This window comes from Aptenodytes patagonicus, chromosome 16, assembly GCF_965638725.1.
Source record: "Aptenodytes patagonicus chromosome 16, bAptPat1.pri.cur, whole genome shotgun sequence".
Classification (NCBI taxonomy): domain Eukaryota; kingdom Metazoa; phylum Chordata; class Aves; order Sphenisciformes; family Spheniscidae; genus Aptenodytes; species Aptenodytes patagonicus.
In genome coordinates, this window is record NC_134964.1 from 9,197,577 (window position 1) to 9,206,176 (window position 8,600).

General features: G+C 58.2%; 1 pseudogene; it reads left to right on the plus strand.

Annotated features, from left to right (window-relative positions):
* Nucleotides 1-6,705: 6,705 nt before the first annotated feature.
* Nucleotides 6,706-8,227, plus strand: LOC143167975 (GTP-binding protein Rhes pseudogene; annotated as a pseudogene).
* Nucleotides 8,228-8,600: the final 373 nt, after the last annotated feature.

Consider the following 8,600-nt stretch of genomic DNA (forward strand, 5'->3'; position numbering starts at 1 on the left):
AGAACAGCAAGACCGGTCTTGATTTGGGGCTTTCATGCCTACAGTAGCATCAGCAATACAGCCGAGAGCCTCCCACCGCTGCCCGGACTGATTCATTTGCAGTGGCCAAGGGTGAATGGAGAAAGCGTGCATGGGGATGGTCACAGCATCCTCCCTGTCCCCAGCCCTCCCACCCATTGCCCCGCGTGGAGGAGGCTCAGTCCCGTGCGGAGGAGTTTCAAGGTTCAGCCCCACGTGGAGGAGGCTCAGCCCCGCTCGGAGCAGCGTGGGGGAAACCGGCTGCTCAATGTACCTTGTAACACCCCATCAGTTGACCGGCTGCTGGCTTTACTGGCCCTCAAAGTGGATCAGCGCTAATATGAAGCCATATGCTTGTGTCTAGAGAGGTTGACACGTGCCGGGGCTGGGTTTCCCTCCTCGATGCCACCGCAGTGGGCAAAGCTGGGCAGAGCTGGGCACTGGGACCACCAGGACCGCTGCAGCCTGCCGAGGAAGGGGCCGGGCTGGACCCCTGCTCCCGCATGGCACCTCGGGGCTGCAGAGACACACACCTGCGACCCCGGCATCACACATTTCATCTCCTGATGACCTGAGAGCATTGCCGCAGAGAGTGTCACCTCATGTCACCCGAGGAAAAGCCGTGTCACTGGCCCTAAGAGAGGCGAGCTTTTCGCTCCAGCTAATAATCCTGGCCAGGGCAAGATAAGAGATGCTATAGAAACTCCTCCAAGCTGGAGAACAGCTGCGGTAAATCCCTTTAGTCCTCAGCAAGACATTTGTTTACAGGGAGACTAGATTTTATTACCCGGGGTTGTCTAGTACAGGCTGTTCGTGGGCTCCCTGCCCGCCCCCCCGCAGCGCCGGCACTGGCGCCGGTCCCTCGGCCCCCTCGGCGGGGGGGTACGGGGGCTGCGGCAGGAAACGGGGCCTTGGGTCAAGGTGGGTTTTCAAACCCGAGATGACCTCTTTTGGAAGAGGTCGGTCATCTGGAGGAGGGATGAGCTGGGGAGCGTCTGTGCCAGGGTCAGCTTCCCTTTGCCCCCCTGCCCAAGACCAGCTGCTGCGGCCGTGCCACTGGGGCCGAGCACCCTCTCTGATGGCTGCGCGTGTGACATTGGTTTCCATGAGCCCAGCTGCGGGTTGGATCAGCCCCATCCCCGGGGAGGGTCCCATCCCCTCAGGCAGGGCATGCCACGAGGATGCCCTCGGTCCCCCCAGAGCAATTCGCGATGCCAGCAGGGATCTCCTCCCCCCCCTCCTCCACCGGCACCGGAGGACCCCACGTGGAGGAGGCTCAGCCCCGCTCGGAGCAGGGAGGACCCCCCCCTGCTCTCCTCCCCTCTCCCCACTGACACCCAGCCCAGGGCTATGGGCAAACCTCAGCCCTCACCTCTTGCAACCAACTCCTGCCTCGTGCCGCCTTGCAGTTACAGCCTTTAATTAAGCCATTAACCCCATCTGGCATTGGGGGTCACCAGGCGGCAGGGAGGCAGCGGAGCAGGAGCCAGGCTTGGCGTGACCCTCTCTGGGGCTGGTCACCCCCATGTGGCCCCCAAAACGGGGCTGAGCCGCAGGCGTTCCCTGCTCAGGGTGGCACGTACCCCGCGGCAGCCCCGCCGGCGCCGGGAACAGGATCTGTCCGGTGACACGCTGTTCCAGACAGAGGAGGCATGGAGCACCACGTATGGCTAATCCATCTATGCATCGGGGAGGGCTGTGGCTCCCCTCTCAAGTGGGGGCGGAAGGTATAGCGGTTCAGATTTCTCCTCTCACCTGTCGCTAAATCAAAGGCCATTTGGATTTAATCTCCGGGAGAGGCAGGTTTAACCCTCTCCTGTGCGCCGGGGTGAGGACCTGCCTTGCTGACCTCTGATACAGGGGGGCAGAGAGGCAGCTCGCTGCCAGCCCTCTCCTCCCCTCTCCCGTTTTTGCCTGGTCTCTCATCCAGGGCTCATCCCGGGTGGGAGAAGCGATGCTTCACCCTGCGAGGCTGTTGCCCGGCCACTGCCTGCGGTGATGGGCAGCAGCTGGGGACACGCCGCTCGGCGGGGACGGTCTCGCTGGGGTTTCTCATTACTGACTGCTTCCTTCTCACCTTCTCAGCTGGAACGCCAGAAAGCCCTGCTGGAAACGCAGCCGCTCTCACGTACACCATGAATTTAACCATGGGCAGAAACAGGCAGCAGAGGCCCAAGCGGGTGGCGTGGGGTGGAAGCATCCTGTGGGCATGGGCTGCCTTCGCTGCCTCTGTGTCCTGTTATGGGGTGCAAAGGCACGGGGTGCTAGGGCATCGGGCACCCCACTGCAGGAGTCAGCCATGTATGAGCTCCATCAGCTTCCAGAAGCTGTCCCAGACTCATGGAAATGCGTCATGGTGCTGCAAAATATTTGCCACCACCTTTATAATGATGCTTCACTGCCTGCGAGCAATGGGCAAGGCACGCCGCTCCCGTCAGCTAGGAAAGCATTTCACCCCGCGTGTGACCGTGCGGTGCTGATCTGCTCACTGGGCAGCGCAGGTTACTGGGGCACCGCGTCCGGGACTGGAGCAATGCCCAACACCGGCTGCTCCAGCGCCGTGCCAGAGAACATTGCTCCTGGTTTCCTTGGCAGCCACCGTCCCCCTCTGAATCGTGACAGCTGAGCGTTGAGATACGAGCTCCCCGAAAACACATCCAGATGCAGCACGGGCTGTTCCTGAAGTTTGCAAATGGTCTTACTGAAGCGCATCTCAGCGCTGCAGCGGAGCCGTGTCCGGCAGCGGAGCTGGGGAGCACTCGGCCGGTGGGAAAGGTTCGCGTCCTCTTTTGGGTTCCCCCTCACACAATCACTTTAAGGCACCAACCATAAGGCTTGCTAGTGAAATAAAAATGAACGTTTGTAAAAGATGCTGCAAAACTTGGAAGAACATTAGGACCTTTTTTTGCGAGAGCTCAGCTCACACCCCTCCAGCAGAGGAGCTCCGTCCCTCCCAGGCAGCTGCGTGGGCTGGTTCAGGAAGAGAAGAGGCACCACAGTGTCCCACGTCCCGGGCTGCAGACAATAGTGGGAGGGGAGCGTGTTACTTGTGCAGAGCCCAGAGTTCCTCCCGTGCCAAGTGCTGTTGGCTTTTTCCAGGAGCGGGGGGTCCAACTCCCTTCTCTGCCCTCGTCCCTGTGCCTCCCCTGGTCCCTGCCTCTGCTGCTGCTGCTCCCCAGCTCTCCCCCGCCAGCACATGGTGAGAAGCAGCAGCGTACATACCGTTTTCCAGTGTTCTGCCCCAAACTGCCCCTTCCTGACTGCTGAAGGCTGCCCAGCCCGTGGGGGCTGCGCTCAGGCAGGGGCTGGCTGGCGTTTCAAGCTCAGCTCACTGGCTCTGCCTGTGCCCCGGCACCAGCTGGGACCTTAGGGACCGTCCCTCACCTCCCCCCGGGGTATCCCACCACTCCGCGGCTGTTGGCCCTGCAGAGTGTTGGCTTTGGGGTAAGGATGACCAAGAACCCTCTTGTCGCACGTCTCCAAGCGCCCCTTGCTCCAGAGCTGCCTGTGAATGCCGGCTGTGGGGCTCCACCTGCCCCAAACCCACTCCCCAGCTCATTCGTGCCCCATCCCAGCTCCTTCCCATCACTGCTGTCGTCCCTTCGTCCTTCCTCCCGCTGCCTGCACTCCTCCCTGCCAGCAGCTCAGGGCTCTTTTCCCTCCCTTGCGGGCAGGTCACTGCCTCCCTCCCTCCCTCCTTCCTTGGGGCGTCACGGTCCCCTCTCCCGCAGGTGCACGCTCCAGCTCAGCCCTGGCAGAGGCTTTGCCCCCACCATGCTCCAGTCCCCACGGGTGCAGCACGTGCCCTCGGTGCAGGATCCAACACTCCACCTGAGTTACAGGAGCCAGATCCTGGCAGCTCCTGCAGCCCTACTGAAGCCAAGAACCATCTCGGCGGGTCCCCACGGACCGACGCACGGCGTGGCGGGATGCAGGGCTTTCCTATAGGACTCAGCCATGAGTGCCCATAAAGGTCCCATGAATCTTTCCCTGGGGGAAACACAGGCTGAAATAATTGGGTTTTTTTATAATACCTGACCCAAGCTGGCTGGCCAAGCCCTCCTTGAAAAATACAGTGTTTAGGCACATCATTCTGGGCACAAAAAGCTGCAGTGGAAAACAAGTCGCTGGTTTCTTCTCTGGTTTCTTCCCTTCCCTGCACACAGCCCCCCTGCGCTTTGCTTTCCCTGCTGTCAGTGGACATAAGCTAATATGGAACGAGATATTCATGCAAAAGGCCTTTGGAAATATTCATTGCTCATCTCTTAACAAGATTACTCCTGAAATCCTCCATTGCTCTGAGGGAGATTTAAAACCTTTCAGGCTCTCAGTAACCATAGCAGCACAGATGTGAAAACTAAGGGGAGACAACTGATGTGAAAAAGCATTGGGGATGTACAGACAGGCTGTGTGCGACTGCAGCGCCAAGGCAGGGGAGCTTCTTATCTGCAACACGTTTCTTTGTCTAACACAGCCAGGGCTGGCCCTTCACCCTGGCCAGACCACGCAGGACACATCTACTCTTTGCAGAAATGACTCAAACTGCAGACAGCGGTAGTGATGTGACCCAGTGCTGGCTCCCACGGCACCACGGTCACCTTCCTGGCCACAATTTGGGAAACCCTCCAAGGCTGGCGTTGCTGCTCGGCGTTTCCCAGCGGCTCCGTCCCTGCAGGGTGCCAGCAATAACGGGGATGGTTTAGAGCCAGGATGGGGTGTTTGGAGACCGGGGTCCCCGTTCCCTCCTGTCATGGGTTCCTCCTTCACCTTGGGCACCATTTCTGCACCTGTAAGAGAGACACTGGGTGTTGTGAGGTTGAACAGATCCATGTTTTGAGGCCCTTTGGAATGAAATACTGGGAAAGCAAGCAGTGGTGAGGGCATCGCACAGGCCCCCGGCACCTCCCGAGGGCTGGCTGAGCCCTGCGGAGCTTCGCCATAGCCGGCTGGGAGGAACCGCGGGAAACCCCTTTCATCTCCTCTCTTGAAAACCTCTGTCACTGTATCTATCTAAGCACAAAGAAGCATTAACCAAATTCTTTTCTATTAAAAAAAAGAAAGGTTTTTGGCTTTAAACAGCTTCCAAAACCGGGGTTAGATTACTTGCCATGCCCTGCTTCCTCACCATCTTCAGTTCTTCATTTCCACCCATGTTGATGGCATGCCACACACCAAAACGCGATCATTGCTTCGTTCACGTGCCTAAACCCAGCACCCTCTGCTTATCCACCCCTTCTCCTGGTTTTTGGCCCGCCGAGGTCCTATGGCCATGCCATCACATCTTCTGTGTCCTCAGCTCCTTCTAACTCCTGGGGCTCAGTCCTTGGCATCGCCTTTGGGCTCTCCTCACGGCCCAGTAAGTCTCTCCAGAAAGAGCTTCATGTTGGTGAGTGAAGGTGCATCACCAGATGGTGCAAAACCCCACAGGGTGCCATGGTGTACTCCGTAATTTTGGACACCAGTCCCATTGCCAGTCCGGTTAGGGAGCCAACCTCCCCCTTCTCCCAGAGCAGGCTGAGCCGAGGACAGGACTCTGCTCGCCCCAGTGCAATCTCTTGGCTCTCCTCATGACAGGGAAAGCTCTTAAGATGGCTAAACTGTAACGATAATTGGGGAATTAAGAGGCAGGAATAATTCTTGTGAAAAGGGCTTTTGAAATCAACAGAATATATTCATCCAGAACGAAACGCTGAAACTGGTACTTTGCTATGGAAAGAAAACAAACTGCATTAAAACTACAAAAACTAGTCCAAAGCTAGAAAAAAACCCACACACGCACAAATTTAGGATAAAAACTTATTTTAGTTTTTGAGCAAGTTCCCTTTGTATTTGCACTTTGCATAAATCAGCTTCTGAAACAACTCTAGCACGGCATAGGGAAGGCGACTGCTGAGGAAACCCACCCAGACGGGCAACATGCACCTCTATGAGCAAACGATCATCACCTTCCAGAGGTGATGCCCATCCATGCGGAGACGGGGAGCGACACACACCCCGCCTCTCCGCCCAATAAGTCAACCAACCGTTCTGGGTCACAGTTTTGCTGAATCCGGGTCACGACCAGCGTTCCTACCCACGACTGCTCGGCATCTGCTCATGGAGATCGCAATGCATCGTTTTTAGGGAGATTTTATTTTCCCCTCAGGTTAAGCATTTCATAAAATCACACAATAACTGACAGCTGAACGTGGAGGTTATGACGCACGGGTTTCAGGGAGATCTTGTTTTTCTCCTCAGGTCAAATATTTCATAGGCTTACGGAAGAGTTGGGCATGTTTGCAGCAACCCCGTCTGCAAACAAGTCCCTGGCCCCAGATAAGTGCAAGAATCGCTGCGGGTGACCAGCCAGCCCCTGCCACGTCCGGCCGTGAGCCACCCAACAGGTGGGGGACCCCCCCCTGCTGCCAGCAAGCCCACGCCAAGAAACACACATTAATCTCCAGGGAGGACAAAAGGGCAGGACGGCTCGCGCAGCGTGACGGCTGTGATGCTGCCGGCTCCCCGGCGCTACTGGCAGCAGCAGCGGGCGATGCAAGTGCAATGTGCAACGTAGCGCGGTGCTCTCCAGGGCTGGAGTGGCTTTCCAGGGCTGAGCTCCGCGGATTGGCCCGGAGCACCCGGCTCTCCTCCCTCCCTGCCCTCCCTCCTTCAGCACCCTCAACCCACGGAGATTGGACAGCCTGGTGCCACATGGCAGAGAGGAACCAGGATAAAAGATGAGCTGGACTTGGGGACTGTAGCGTCCGCAGCAGAACAGCCGGGAGAAGTTTGCAGGGAGGTGGCACCAAACTTTGCCAGCTGCACCGAGCCGGTGCAGGGGAGGACGGACGGACAGACGGACGCCGGGGCTGCGGCCACCCAGGACACCCGTGCGGTGAGCGCCAGCTGCGGAGCATCCCGTCCCCTCTGCGCCCAGCCATGTCCCTGGTGGTGAAGGAGAAGAACCACGTGCGGTTGGTCTTCTTGGGTGCCGCCGGCGTGGGCAAGACAGCCCTCATCCGCCGCTTCCTGATGGACACCTTCGAGCCCAAGCACCGGCGCACGGTGGAGGAGCTGCACAGCAAAGAGTACGAGGTGAGCGGGGCCACGGTCAAGGTGGAAATCCTGGACACCAGCGGCAGCTACTCCTTCCCGGCCATGAGGAAGCTCTCGATCCAGAACAGTGATGCTTTCGCCCTGGTCTACGCCGTAGATGACGCCGAGTCCTTCGAGAGCGTCAAGAGCCTGCGGGAGGAGATCCTGGAGGTGAAGGAAGACAAGTTCCCTCCCATCGTGGTGGTTGGCAACAAGGCGGAGAGCGGCAGCGAGCGGCAGGTGCCGGCGGAGGACGCCCTGTCACTGGTGGAGCTGGACTGGAACAGCCGCTTCGTGGAGACGTCGGCCAAGGACAATGAGAACGTCCTGGAGGTCTTCAGGGAGCTGCTGCAGCAAGCCAACCTGCCCAGCCGGCTCAGCCCGGCGCTCTGCAAGAGGAGGGAGACGTTGCCCAAGGAGCAGGTGTTGAGGCCTCCCATGAACAAGACCAACAGCTGCTCGGTGTGCTGAGCCGGCCGCCCGGGGCCGGGAGGAAGGTGCCGGCAGCAGCGGCACCGGCTGGAAAACTCAGGTGGGCTGGGTGGGGAGAGGCGCTGCCTCAGCCAAAACCAACCCTGCTGCCTCCCACCCCTTCCCTCCTCTTCCCCACCCAGCCTGCCGGGACCGGTGAGAGTTGGAGATGACAAGGAGGAGGGACTTGGAAGGGATGCTGGTTGCTGGAAGGGCACGGGGAGAGGGCGAGTTCCCAAAAAGGCAGGAGGCGTACCTGGGAACCCGCCGTCGGTCAGCCAGCATGTTGCATCTGTGCCATGGCGAGCTTGCAGGCAGGCAGGCAGGCAGGCAGGCAGGCAGCTCCTCGCGTGCTAGGAAAGGGGGACAAACAACGGGTCTTTGGCTGCATGCATCAGAGGGCAGACACGGGCATCTGTGCAGCTGCATGGCACCCGCCGGTGCCGCTCTCCCGGGTCTTGTTCGGGTCCTGTGTCCACCTCACCCCAAGCACTTGCACGTACAACCTCCTGGCGCAGCTATGGTTACAACGACAGATCCAGTGTCCAAAGTAGTTTTGATGGGTAGGCGTGTAGAGCATGCGATAGGGCAGCCTATGCATCTCTTTGGTTTTCTCTTTTCTCTTTTTGTTTTGTGTTTTTTTTTTTCTACGCATATCCAATAAATGCGTGGTTGCAAAGTGGAGCTGGAAAATGTCTGGGTTTCTTTCTCCTGTACTTCAAATGGTGCAGTGCCTGATATCAGTGGTTTATGCCTGGACCCCTTATCACTGCGTTTCCTTTCCCTCCTCCATGCTCCATCCTTATCTCGAGCGTCCTGGCACCGGTGGAGCCTCCCCAGCTCTCCAGCCTCCCCTGGCAGTGTCAGGACATTTGGTGTTATGATTTTCCTGACAATTTAACCACTGAAGTTTTTACCAAGCATGAGCAACTAAAAATAAAACGGCTCTTCTCACGTCCAAGTACAGAAAAGAACGACAGCCATTAAAAGACTGCTGATCCACTGAAATAAAAACCATAAACACATTAAAAGGAGTG